The sequence below is a fragment of the Hippopotamus amphibius genome, chromosome 9, assembly GCF_030028045.1.
Source record: "Hippopotamus amphibius kiboko isolate mHipAmp2 chromosome 9, mHipAmp2.hap2, whole genome shotgun sequence".
Lineage (NCBI taxonomy): Eukaryota > Metazoa > Chordata > Mammalia > Artiodactyla > Hippopotamidae > Hippopotamus > Hippopotamus amphibius.
The window spans coordinates 40,411,374-40,424,241 of NC_080194.1; the positions used below are offsets into that span (position 1 = coordinate 40,411,374).

Consider the following 12,868-nt stretch of genomic DNA (forward strand, 5'->3'; position numbering starts at 1 on the left):
ATGTCCCATTTAAAACATAGCCACCTTCCCATGATTAAAGAAACTTCTGTCTCTTCAGGTGGATTGATTTCTCTGGTTACCTCCTCTATATATACTCTTTTTCATGCCATATTATTAACTCAGTTTCCTGAGCCAAAGAAAGAGGTTAATTAGTTGCTATTTCTTATCATAGTTATAAGAATTCAATGAGTTAATACTTAAAAAGTGTCTGGCTCATATGTGTATATAAGTGAGTGTTATATTAGTCAATTTTTGTCAACCTCGTGTTTTTTTCATGTAAATGCTATTTTATTTATCATGTAATTTCTGACATTTCTATGTGGTTGGATCTATGCTTATATTAAATATTTAATATTATTTCTTTTGGCTTATTGTTTCTAAAATGAATGAAATACCTTATAACTCTACACCTAGAATATCATCTTCCCCAGACATTGTAATATTTCCGTCATCAGAGGAGTGGAGAAGTTCCACTTTCTCCTCTTCATATCTGAAGACCAAATTTCATAATTTATTTCTGGAAGTTCTAATTACTGTTTCTTTTATCTGCTTGATTCTGACCCCGTAAATAACAGGATTTAGAGCAGGTGGGATGACAACATAGACGTTAGCAAGGAGAATGTGGATGTATTGAGAAACATTTCGGCCAAAACAGTGGGTCATGAAGGAGCAGAATGCTGGAGTATAGAAGGCCAATATGACACAGACATGGGAGCCACATGTGCTGAGTGCCTTTAGTCGCACACCCCTGGAAGGTAGGCAGAAGACAGGGCAGAGGATATGGATATAGAAGATGACAATGGCTATGATGTCGAGCACCAAGATAGAGATGTCACATAAGCCATAGATGATGTTGACCTTTATGCTGGCACAGAACAGGTGGGCAATGCCCATGTGCTCACAGTATATGTGGGGGATGATTTGGTGCCCACAGAAGGGTAACCTTAGGGTGAGCAGAACAAAGGGGATTGCAATATCTAAGGGTCTCAGGAGGATAAGTGATGCTATAACTGATACCACCTTGTTTGTCAGCACCCATGTGTAGTGAAGATGGTTACAGATGGCCACATAGCGATCATAGGCCATGGCCACAAGCACAGCTGACTCCATGCCAGTGCATCGGTGGATGAAGAACATCTGGTTGAGGCAGCCCTCAAAGAAGATTTCTCTCCGGTTGAACCAGAAGATGCCAAGCACCTTGGGGATGGTGGATGTGGACAGGCCCAGGTCAATAGATGCCAGAATGGCCAGGAAGTAGAACACGGGCTGATGGAGACTATGTTCAGTCTGAATCACATAAAGAGTTGTAATATTTCCCAGTAGGGCAGTCATATACACAATACAAAATGGAAAAGCAATCCACATATGACGTCTTCTAGCCCTGGAATTCCCAGGAGGAGAAAAAAGGAGGGATAGAACTGTATGCCATTAGGAGGGACCATGCTTCTGCAGCACTTTTACAGCTGCACATATCATAGACCAGATGTCTCATTCACTGAGAGGCTCCAGCTCTTCTTTCCAATTTTATGGATTTCCTACAGAATTATACAAAAATATGTGTAGTCTTTTCTAATCACCAAGCCCATCATGATATAACTATGTGACTTTTATGAAAACTGAAATATGTCATTCCTGTTTTATTTCAGTCAAGCTCATCAGACTTATTACATTTATTTTCATTCATCCCTTTAATATAATTAAATAAAACTTTTATCAAGGATCAACGGATTATCAGACGAATGGCCAGGTATTTTCTGTGCAGAGATAAATCAAGTATTGTTACTCCTCTTAAGGAAGTTCAACTTTAGCTTAAGAATTAAAATAATAATAAAATGCCTGCTTTCTTTTGAGTTTCTTTGGATATAAAGGTAGATTTTCCTTTATATCTTAGGCAGCCACCATCTTATAATTAATTGCCATAGCTTGTGAAGGTAGAATTTGCACAAATCTTTTCAGAAGTACCAAACCCAGTAAAGAAAGCCACTGAATCATCTCCTCTACCTCTTTCATCAGAAACAACATCATTGCCATTAGGGTAGACTGTGCTGAATGCAGGAAATCCAGATTCATGTTGGATATAGCTGATATAGTAGACTTGGCCTCACCATTAGATGTTACAATTGATCATTGAAAATAGCAGAAGAGATAATGATGAAATTGTAAGAATTTGGTTCACAGCAGCATGCAGCTTCTTAAGTACTTAAACTTATTCAAAGGGATATTTAAGAAATAGTCATGAAGATGTAGTAGTAGAGCATATGAAATTAAATTGGAGAGAGAGTCAAGATAATAGAATGTTGAATACTGGAGAGGGAGGGTTCAGTATTAAAGGGTCAGAGTTGAGAAGAGCATGCTAACTGGATTACCTGGGTCACACAGAAATCTGGATCACTATTTTCCTCATCCTTTTGCCTCCTCTTTCATGCCCACACTTTATCTCATTTCTCTATCTCAGATTGTGACCAGCCTTCAAAAATACCTGCTAGATTTCATTAGTGTACAATGTTACACTTCTTGTCATATTTTCTAGCAAATATTTACTTTGCTCTGTGCTTAGAAATTGAAAAGAGGAAAGTTCAAAGATGTATCATCACCTTGTATCAGGCTGCGTTCTGCCAGGCAGTTATATATGCAACAGTTGAACTGCTCCTTAAAGCTATCAGAGATTAATGTAGTCATAGTCGGGAAGTAAACCAAAGCTCTCCACACGGTCCCTGTAAATACACTGAAAGAGGGATTACACAACAGTGGCTTCTCATCCTGACTTTACATAATCGCCTGTGGAGTACTAAATAAAAATACAGGTTTTAAGTCCTGACTCTGGAAGTTTTGAATCATTAGGTATGGTATAGCACCTCATGATTTCTGTAAAGCTCCTCAAGTTAATCTCATTAACTTTATTTGACATTTGGGAACAGCTGCAAGATAACATAATCCACATGAGCAATTATAATATGAGCTATAATGTGTTAAAATATGTGTGCATTTAATAAAACAGTATGTAATTCAGTATTTCATAAACCTGACTTAGTTGCCCTTTATCCTTCTTTGAATTCTTATAGCAAAATATGGTCACTGATCCTACCCTCTACTATGATAACTTTCAGGTTTTGTAGTGCTTTATCCCTTCCCTGAACTGGAGTTCCTTGTGGGAATCATTTGCTTTACTACATATATACGTTCTAATCACTTAAAAAGTACATATTAGCATCTCTAAAAAGAAATATGTGAAAGTAGAATGACTGGTATGTGGTAAATATAATCATCAGTTACTAAAGTTTTTCTCAGGATTTCCCTCTGCCCATGCTCGCCTGTTAGAGGGCAAAGGATAAGAAAAAACATAAATAGAATTGACCTAGACAAGACATTTTCTGTCTTTTGGAGACTCTTGAAGTTCAGAATTTCTTGGGGCCCTAATATTCTCCAGCACTCATGTAGAAAACTTCCATGAATTTCACAATCATTGTGTAAAACTACCAACTGATATGGGGAGGAATGTGTTTTTTATTGTTGACTCTATTCATAGGAAGAATAGTAAATTAGGAGGTCAAAGCTATTCAATTCACTAGGTTATGATTGTTTGGTCTTTTTATCTTGAGAGCTGAATGGAGAACAGAAGGATATACAAAGTTAAGTTCTGCAAGATAGATAACAGCTAAGGAAAAGCAAGGGAGTCAAGATTGAAAGTTAAGATACAACCAGGAGAAGAAAGATGGCAGTGAAGTAGAAGGACATGGAATGCATCCCTCTCCACAGATGCATCAGCAATACACCAAAAGATGCAATAATTCCCACAGGGAACCAGCTGAACACCAGCAAACAACCTCAGACAGCAGAAAGGACTGCAAAGATCCCAACCTAACTGGGTAGGACAGAGGGAAAAAAAAAATTAAAAAAGGAGAAAGAGGAGGAGAAGAAAGGAAAGGGATGGGTCCCACACCCTGGGGTGGGGCATCTGAAACAGAGGGGAGATTGCCAAATTCAGGGAAATGTTCTTTATCTGACAGGGAAACCCCCTTTCCAACGGGGAGTTTCTCTGGGTCAGAAGGAAGACATTTGGGACTGTTCAAAGAGGGTGAAGCAGCTGAGCTATGGCAGATGGGAAAGAGTGAGAAACACACAGAGGGTCTGCACCATGGCTTAGCGTGTCTGAACTGAGACATCGGTTCACAGCTGACAGGGGGTCTGGGAGCTGGAATGTGGGAACCAGAGAACTGGTTCAGGGTGAGAAACATTGTTGGCAGTGGGGAGACGGACTGAGAGGACAGGAGGGAAGAAATCCACAGCAGAGGATGCCTACCGTGGAAAGCTGGGTGGCTATGGTGGCAGCTTGATACTGCTGACTCACAAGCAGGGGGGAGGAGCCATGGGTGTAGTCTCTCTCTAGGCACCTGCGAGGAACAAAGGAAAGACCCCTGTGGGCCTGGCTAATGCACTCAGGGATAACAAAGGTCCCCGGGCTGGGCTGGCCTAGAGTGCCTGCAGCTGAGAGCCAAAAGTCCACAGAATGGCCCAGCTCTGGAGACATTTTGTTTATACCTGAGCCAACGGCGTCCCTCTGCAACAGGCACTGCCACAGCTGACAGAGCCTCCGTGACCCAGGCAGGGCATCCTGGTGGATTCGTAGCAGGGGGGAAGAGCCGTGGTTGTAGTCACTCTCTTGGCCTGAGCTGCTGGTGTTCCACTGCAACAGGCACCGCCTGAGCCACTGCGACCCAGGCAGGGTGCCACTGCTCACTCACCCCCAGGGGAAGGAGGCACTATTGTACCCTCTCTCTCCCTGCACACTGGCGCTTACAAACGAACAATAAAGGAAGCTCTGCTGGTTGCAGGGTAATACAAAAAGCCCAAGGTGGGTAGAAGGACACTTATGGCTGAGACCCCAAGAAAACAGAAATATTATTAATTCTATTGATCTGGCCCATTATGGGGTCACAACTAGTTTGTTTTTTTGTTTTGTTTTGTTTTACTAATTACGATCTTAGTCTTAAGGGATCTACACATTGTATAACATTTTTTATTCTATTTTTTATTCTATTTTTATTTTTAGCCTTTTTATGTATTTCTATTTCTAGCTAACTTTTTTGTAGTGCTGACTGTATCTCTCCTACCTTCTTTTCATCTCTATCTTTATACATTTCTATTTTTTTCTTTTTCTTTTCATATTTCCAGTCACGCTATGCTCTTCTGTTGCCCTATCTTCTATACTTTTTTTAGTTTCTTTTATCTTAATATACCTATAAGCAATAATATCACTCGGCTCTGTTTCCTTGCTTTATTCTCCAAATGACACACTGCTTTGGTTTTTATTATTAGGTTTTGTCTTTATCTTAGTTCTGATTATAATTGTCTGATTTTGTTTTGGGAATCTTCAGTCTGTTTGGTTGTACTCTCCCTCTTTATTATATTTGATCCTAGCTTTCAAAATTTCCCAAGTGGGGAAAGTGGGGAGGGTTGGGGGGGAATGAATTGGGAGACTGGGATACCAAATTGTACGCTTTAAATATATGCAGTTTATTGTATGTTAACTGTATCTCAATAAAAAAAAAACACACAAGGCAATAAGATATGGGGTCAACATCTTGTTATATGAAGTCAGGGAGTTAATGGTCCTTTCTCTCTTTTGCATGTAGTCAAGACAGAAATATAGGTGAAAGGGGACATTATACCGAAACGTGAGATGAATGACCACATTTCAGTGTATGTTACCACCCTTCTGCAAATAAACATATAATTTAAATTGTGCCATGACAGTCCTAGTTAGACTGTATAAGGTCTAAAGAGAAACTAATGACAGAAGCCTGGACATCTATGCAAAATGAGGAAGAAGGTGGTCTTCTCCCCTTCCTACCTTCTTTGATTATAAAAATGTACCCCCTTTGTTCTCAGGGCTGCGCTCCCTCGCCAGACCACTTGTATCTTTTACAAGCATCCTATGCTAATAAACTCACTCTTTGCCTATAAAAAAAAAAAAAATTTCCCTGCATATGTGTTTGTGTGTGTGTGTGTTTTTTTTTTTTTTTAACTAATTGTGATCTTAGTCGTAAGGGATCTACACGTATTATAACATATTTTTTTACTCTTTTATTCTATTATTTTCTTCTATTTTTATTTTTTGACTTTTTACATATTTTATTTCTATCAAAGTTTTTTGTAGTGCTAACTTTATCTCTTCTACCCTCTTTCTTTCTCTATCTTTTATACAATCCCGATCAAATTACCAATGGCATTTTTCACAGAACTAGAACAAGAAATCTTACGATTTGTATGGAAATGCAAAAGACCCCGAATAGCCAAAGCAATCTTGAGAAGGAAAAATGGAATTGGTGGAATTAGGCTTCCTGACTTCAAACTGTACTACAAGGCCACAGTGATCAAGACAGTATGGTACTGGCACAAAAATAGAAAGGAAGATCAATGGAACAGAATAGATAACTCAGAGGTAAACCCAAGCACACATGGGCATCTTATCTTTGACAAAGGAGGCAAGAATATACAATGGAAAGAAGACAGCCTCTTCAATAAGTGGTGCTGGGAAAATTGGACAGCAACATGTAAAAGAACGAAATTAGAACACTTCCTAACACCATACAGAAAAATAAACTCCAAATGGATTCAAGACCGACATGTAAGGCCAGACACTATAAAACTCCTAGAGGAAAACATAGGCAGAACACTCTATGACATCCATCAAAGCAAGATCCTTTTTGACCCACCTCCTAGAATCATGGAAATAAAATCAAGAATAAACAAATGGGACCTAATGAAACTTGGAAGCTTTTGCACAGCAAAAGAAACCATAAACAAGACAAGAAGACAACCCTCAGAATGGGAGAAAATATTTGCCAACAAAGCAACGGACAAAGGATTAATCTCCAAAATATACAAGCAGCTCATGCATCTTAATACCAAAATAGCAAATAACCCAATCTACAAATGGCGGAAGACCTAAATAAACATTTCTCCAAAGAAGACATACAGATGGCCAACAAACACTATGAAAACATGCTCAACATCACTAATCATTAGAGAAATGCAAGTCAAAGCCACAATGAGGTATCGCCTCACACTGGTCAGAATGGCTATCATCAAAACATCTAGAAACAATAAATGTTGGAGAGGGTGTGGAGAAAAGGGAACTCTCCCGTACTGTCGATGGGAATGTAAGCTGATACAGCCACTATGGAAAACAGTTTGGAGGTTCCTTAAAAAACTACAAATAGAACTACCATATGACCCAGTAATCCCACTACTGGGCATATACCTAGAGAAAACCATAATCCAAAAAGAAACATGTAGTATAATGTTCATTGCAGCACTATTTACAATAGCCAGGACATGGAAGCAACCTAAATGCCCATTAACAGATGAATGGATAATGAAGATGTGTCATATATATACAGTAGAATATTACTCAGTCTTAAAAAGGAATGAAATGGAGCTATTTGTAATGAGGTGGATAGACCTAGATTCTGTCATACAGAGTGAAGTAAGCCAGAAAGAGAAAAACAAATCCTGTATGCTAATTCATATATACAGAGTCAAAAAAAAAAAAAAAAGGTACTGATGAACCCAGTGACAAGGCAAGAATAAGGATGCAGATGCAGAGAATGGACTGGAGGACATGGGGTTTGGGGGGCAGGGGGTGAAGGGGAAGCTGGGATGAAGTGAGAGAGTAGCATTGACATATATACACTACCAACTGTGAAACAGATAGCTAGCGGGAAGTTGCTGTATAACAAAGGGAGATCAACTCGATGATGGGTGATGCCTTAGAGGCCCAGGACAGGGAGAGCGGGAGGGAGTCACAGGAGGGAAGGGATATGGGGATATATTTATAAATAAGCTGATTCACTTTGGTGTACTTCAAAAGCTGGTACAAGAGTGTAAAGCAATTATATTCCAATAAAGAGCTTAAAAAGAAAAGGTACAACCGCAATAGGCAACAGAAAATGTGACATAAATGATGAAGACTTAGAGAAAGGGAATCCAGGTATTTGTAAAGGTATTTGCATATGCACACATACACATCACTTATTCGGATATTTAAGAATGAGGTTTAATAGTCTTTGTTGGAATACACTCCTGAATCTATGTAAATTATTATGTTTTTACACTCTGGGCTCACTGATACTGTCTATATTCAGTTACCTTTCCTTTTTTTTTTCTACGTTTCTGTGATCTATTTTATCTCTTCAACCCACATCTCAATGAAATGGCCATATTAAAGTGGTTCCTGTCTGGGCGGATCCTTTCTGGCCCCAAGGCCAGACTTACGAGCAAAACTCTCTGAATTAGCTAGTTCAACTGCTCCAGAATGTTTCCATTTCACACACTCTGAAATGGGAAATTTATAGTGTAAATCCTGCGCTTAAAATGGAGTCTCTCCAAACATTGGTGCTCTCTGGAGAACAAAAGTGTCCAGAGGTACTGAGCTAATTGCTTCATAAATGTGAAGCATAACATCATTGGTGATTAAAGAAAAAAAAGAAAGTCATGATTCTGGGTGCTGATTCCCAAGCTTGGGGTGACTACTGATGAATTGTCTTATCTCTAAGGAGGAGCGGCTATGAGGAGTGACGACCTTCCACTCTCTCTCTTCATGATTCCTCTAATTCTAGGACTTCCTAGGTGGTGCAGTGGGTAAGAATCCACCTGCCAGTGCAGGGGACAGGAGTTCGATCCCTCCTCCAGTAAAATTCCACATGCTGCGGAGCAACTAAGCCCATGTGCCACAACTATTGAGCCCATGTGCCACAGTACTGAAGCCCACATGCCCAGAGCCCACGCTCCGCAACAAGAGAAGCGGCTGCAGTGAGGAACCCATGTACCACAATGAAGAGTAGCCCCCGCTCTCAGCAAGTAGAGAAAGCCCATGTGCAGCAATGAAGACCCAATGCAGCCAATAAAGAAATAAATAAATAAATTTATTTAAAAAAATATACCTCTAGTTCTAGATTCCTTTGTATGGGCCTTACATACACGTCCAGGTCACAGACAGTCTGGGGTGATTTTATATAAGGGTTTGGCAAGTTATTCTCACTTTATTTTCTTTTCATTACCATGTTGTTTACCTTCTTTTCATTTTATTTTAGTTTTTATTTTTGTATTTTTTTTTTTTGGCTGTGCCACCCAGCATGTGGATCTTAGTTCCCCAACCATGGGATCGAAGTCATGCCCCCTACAATGAAAGCATGGAGTCTTAACCACTGGACAACCAGGGAAGTCCTTACCTTGCTTTTATCTGGTCAGTTTCTCTAAAACTTATCTGCCTCTCACACCACAGTCCTAAACACAATTCAACCTTAAATACTATCTGGAAAAAACTGAAGCAAGCCCAGCTAGTAACCATCACTTCATGGAGTGGATTATTTGTTAGAACTTAAATGGGGAACATAATATAATAAAACAATGACAAATTGTTTTGAACACAGATCCTCTCTTCTTTATGGTTCTTATTAACAGTGAATAAGACAGGGTTAAATTTAATGGTAGAAAGACAAAGGTCTAGGGAAAGAAATATGTTATATAGGAAACTGCCTAAGTGGCTAAGTAGATGGACTTTGAAACAGATTGCATGAGTTTGAATCCCATCTCCCCTACTTAATGAACATATGAGTTTAGGCAAGAAATTTAAACTCTGTGTCTTCATTTTCTCCTCTATAATGAGCAGAATAATACCAAATACAAAATACTGTTGTGAAGAATAAAAAAGCTAATATTTGTATAACACTTAAAACATTTCCTGATATGTAGTAAGAAATTTGTAACTGTTGATAATAATCTGAGCTACTTAACTAATATTTAATATTCTTAGGCTATGATATTCTTTGGAAGCTAATACTGATTCAAGTTGCCATGGAGATGTCTCCTAGAATTCACTCCTGGAATTAGAGGGGAGTCAATAAATGATATCATCTTTCTTGCCTAGATTTATTGCCAGTAATGAACAAAACATTCAGTAAACAAATGGCTTTTAGAACATCAACGTTTATACTCAGTAAAAGCTGTGTTTTATTCTTGGATTAGTTATGCATCTAAATTGGTAAACTGGGCTTTCTAACAATCTTTGCCACCTCACCCTTAACTTACCTCAAAACCTCAGGTTTCTGGTTACAGGAGTAGAGACTTAGGAAATTTTTTGGAATTCACAGATTTTGGAGAGTGACACTCAGATCTGCAATGTCAGCACCATCATATGACAAATCTCTGTGTTTCTAGATTCTCTATTCAGGATATTCATCTTTTTTTTGTTTATTCCTTTGTCAGTTGTTTTCTTTCATAATTCCAACAGTATATTACAATTCTTTCTCTCTCATAGAGCATGTCCTATTTCACTTTTCTAGGTTTGTAAGGTAATTTCTGAGTAAATTATTTTCTATACACTGTTTTAAAAGTTTTAAATAAACTTAAAAATAGAACGTTTGTAAAGAAAAATGCAAATGTAGTAAAGAGAGTTCTCATTAATGACAGAGGAAATTATGACCCATTCATAATTTCCCCCGTCATTAACGTTGTACATTAATATGATCATTTGTTACAGTTAATGAACCAGTATTAACCAAAGTTCCTATATTGTTAAAGTTCATATATTATTTAGATTCCCTTAGTTTTACCTAATGTTCTTTTCCCTTACAGGATCCCATCCAGGACACCAAATCACATTTACTAGTGTTGTCTAGTTAGATCTCTTAGGGTTCTCTTGGCTGTGACAGCTTCTCAGGCCTTTCTTGGTTTTGGTGACTTGATAGGTTCTAGGAGTACTGGTCAGGTTTTTGTAAAATGATCCGCAGTTGAGACTAGTCTGATTATTGTCCCCATGATTAGACTAGCTTTATGTGATTTGGGGTGGAAGATCAGCGAGGTAAAATACCATTATATCAAAACACGTCCAGGGCTCCTACCACCACCACGGCTTCTTCACCAGGCTAGGTCATGTTTGTCAGGGTCCTCTTTCTCCTTTGTTTCCAAGTTTACTCTCTGGGAGAAACTTACTCTCTGGAGGTAAGTAAGTGATGTGCAGCCCCCAGTTAAAGAGTGAGATGTTATGCTCCACTTCCTTCAGGGTGGTGTATCCTCATAAATTGTTTGGAACTTTTTTTCTTGAGAGAGATATCTATTTCTCCCATTTGTTTATGTATTCAATCATTTATTTATATCAATATGGACTCATCAGTGTTTATTTTATACTGTAGGTTGTAATCCATTACTAGTTTATTTTGTCACATTTTTCAGCTGTGGCTATTGGGAGCTCTTTCAGTTGACTCCTATGTCCCCTTGACACACCCCCATAATTGTATCTTCTTACTTTTTGGGGGGAGGGGTAAACTTCCTCATTGTCTGACACAACCAGGTGCTATAGGCTTACTTGTATATCCCCTGCCCCAGGCTTAGAATGTGGTATTTCTCCAAGTATCACTGGTTTCTTTACTTGGATGATGGTATTAGAAACAGAGTTCTGGGCGCTGAGTGTGCTTTATTATGGGGGTGTCATTGCTTTTAGGACCTCTCAGCTGACAGAGCAAGGAAATACATATGTGTATATTAACCTGTGTATGTTATACCTATATATAAAGATCTGTCCATCTATCATCTATTGAAAGATATCATTGTGATGTCTCTAGCCCCAATCCATTACCAAATAAATTATTCCAGCATCCTCTCATGCTTATCTGTAAAATACCACTCCACCAAGGAGAAGCCTGGCCCCCACCACAGGCCATCCATTTAAATAATTGCATAACAGCAGTATATACATGTAGCAGTATTGGCATTGTTAACCTATAACCTTGTGCGGAAAAATGTATCTGCTAGAGTCCAGTGCTTATCTATATAGTTCTTTTTGCTTTTAGTTTCACATACTCCACTCATGTGCAAAGTTACTTACATTGACACACTTTCCTCCACCAACTTTACTGGGGTTTTATCCTACATTTGTAATACATTGTATTTGTCAGATTTTGCATTTCATCCTGGGATCCCCTGAACTCCTAAATGGTTTTTTAAACTCACATACATTTAAGTCATCTTTTGTGTTATAAAATTTTATGAATTTTGTCAAGTGTGTAGTATCATACATCTGCCATTACAGTATCATATAGCATAGTCTCACTAACTTGAAAAATCCCATGTTTTTACATATTCAACTCCCACTCCTCCTCCCCCTCACAGCCATGGATAAGCTTGCTATCTGTATAGTTTTGCTTTTTCCAGAATATTATTTCTCTAGAATCACACAATTCAAAGCTTTTTCAGATGGCTTCTTTCAGTTAGGAATATGCATTTAGGATTCATCTATGTCTTTTTATGTCTTGATATCTCTTTTATTAATGCAGAATAATATCAATTGTATTATGTACAATGGACATATCACAGGTTGGATATTCTTTTATTTTTTTGAAGGGCATCGTGATTGCTTCCAGTTATTGGCAATTATGAATAAAGTTGGTATAAATATCCATATGTAGGGTTTTTTTGGACATAGTCTTTAAACCAGTTAGGTTAATTCCTTGGGGTATAATTGATGAATCATATGGTAACACTGTATTTAGCTTTGTAAGAAACTTTCAAACATTTTTCCAAGTGAATATTTTTTTGTTTCCATCAAAAATGAATGCAAGTGCACATCAATGGATGGATAGGTTAAGAAAATGTGATGTATATATACAAGGGAATCCTATTCAGCCATTAAAAGTGTTAAATCTTGCCATTTGTGACAGCGTGGACGGACCTTGTGGGTACTATGTTAAGTGAAATAAGTAAGATGGAAAAAGATAAGCACTGTATGATTTCACTTAAATGTGGAATATAAAAAACTAATAAACAGAAAACAAAATAAATTAACAAACCAAACCAAACAAAAACAAAC

General features: G+C 38.2%; 1 pseudogene; it reads right to left on the reverse strand.

The window, feature by feature from the left end:
* Positions 1 to 504: 504 nt before the first annotated feature.
* On the reverse strand, positions 505 to 1,442 carry LOC130861682 (olfactory receptor 52E1-like; annotated as a pseudogene).
* Positions 1,443 to 12,868: the final 11,426 nt, after the last annotated feature.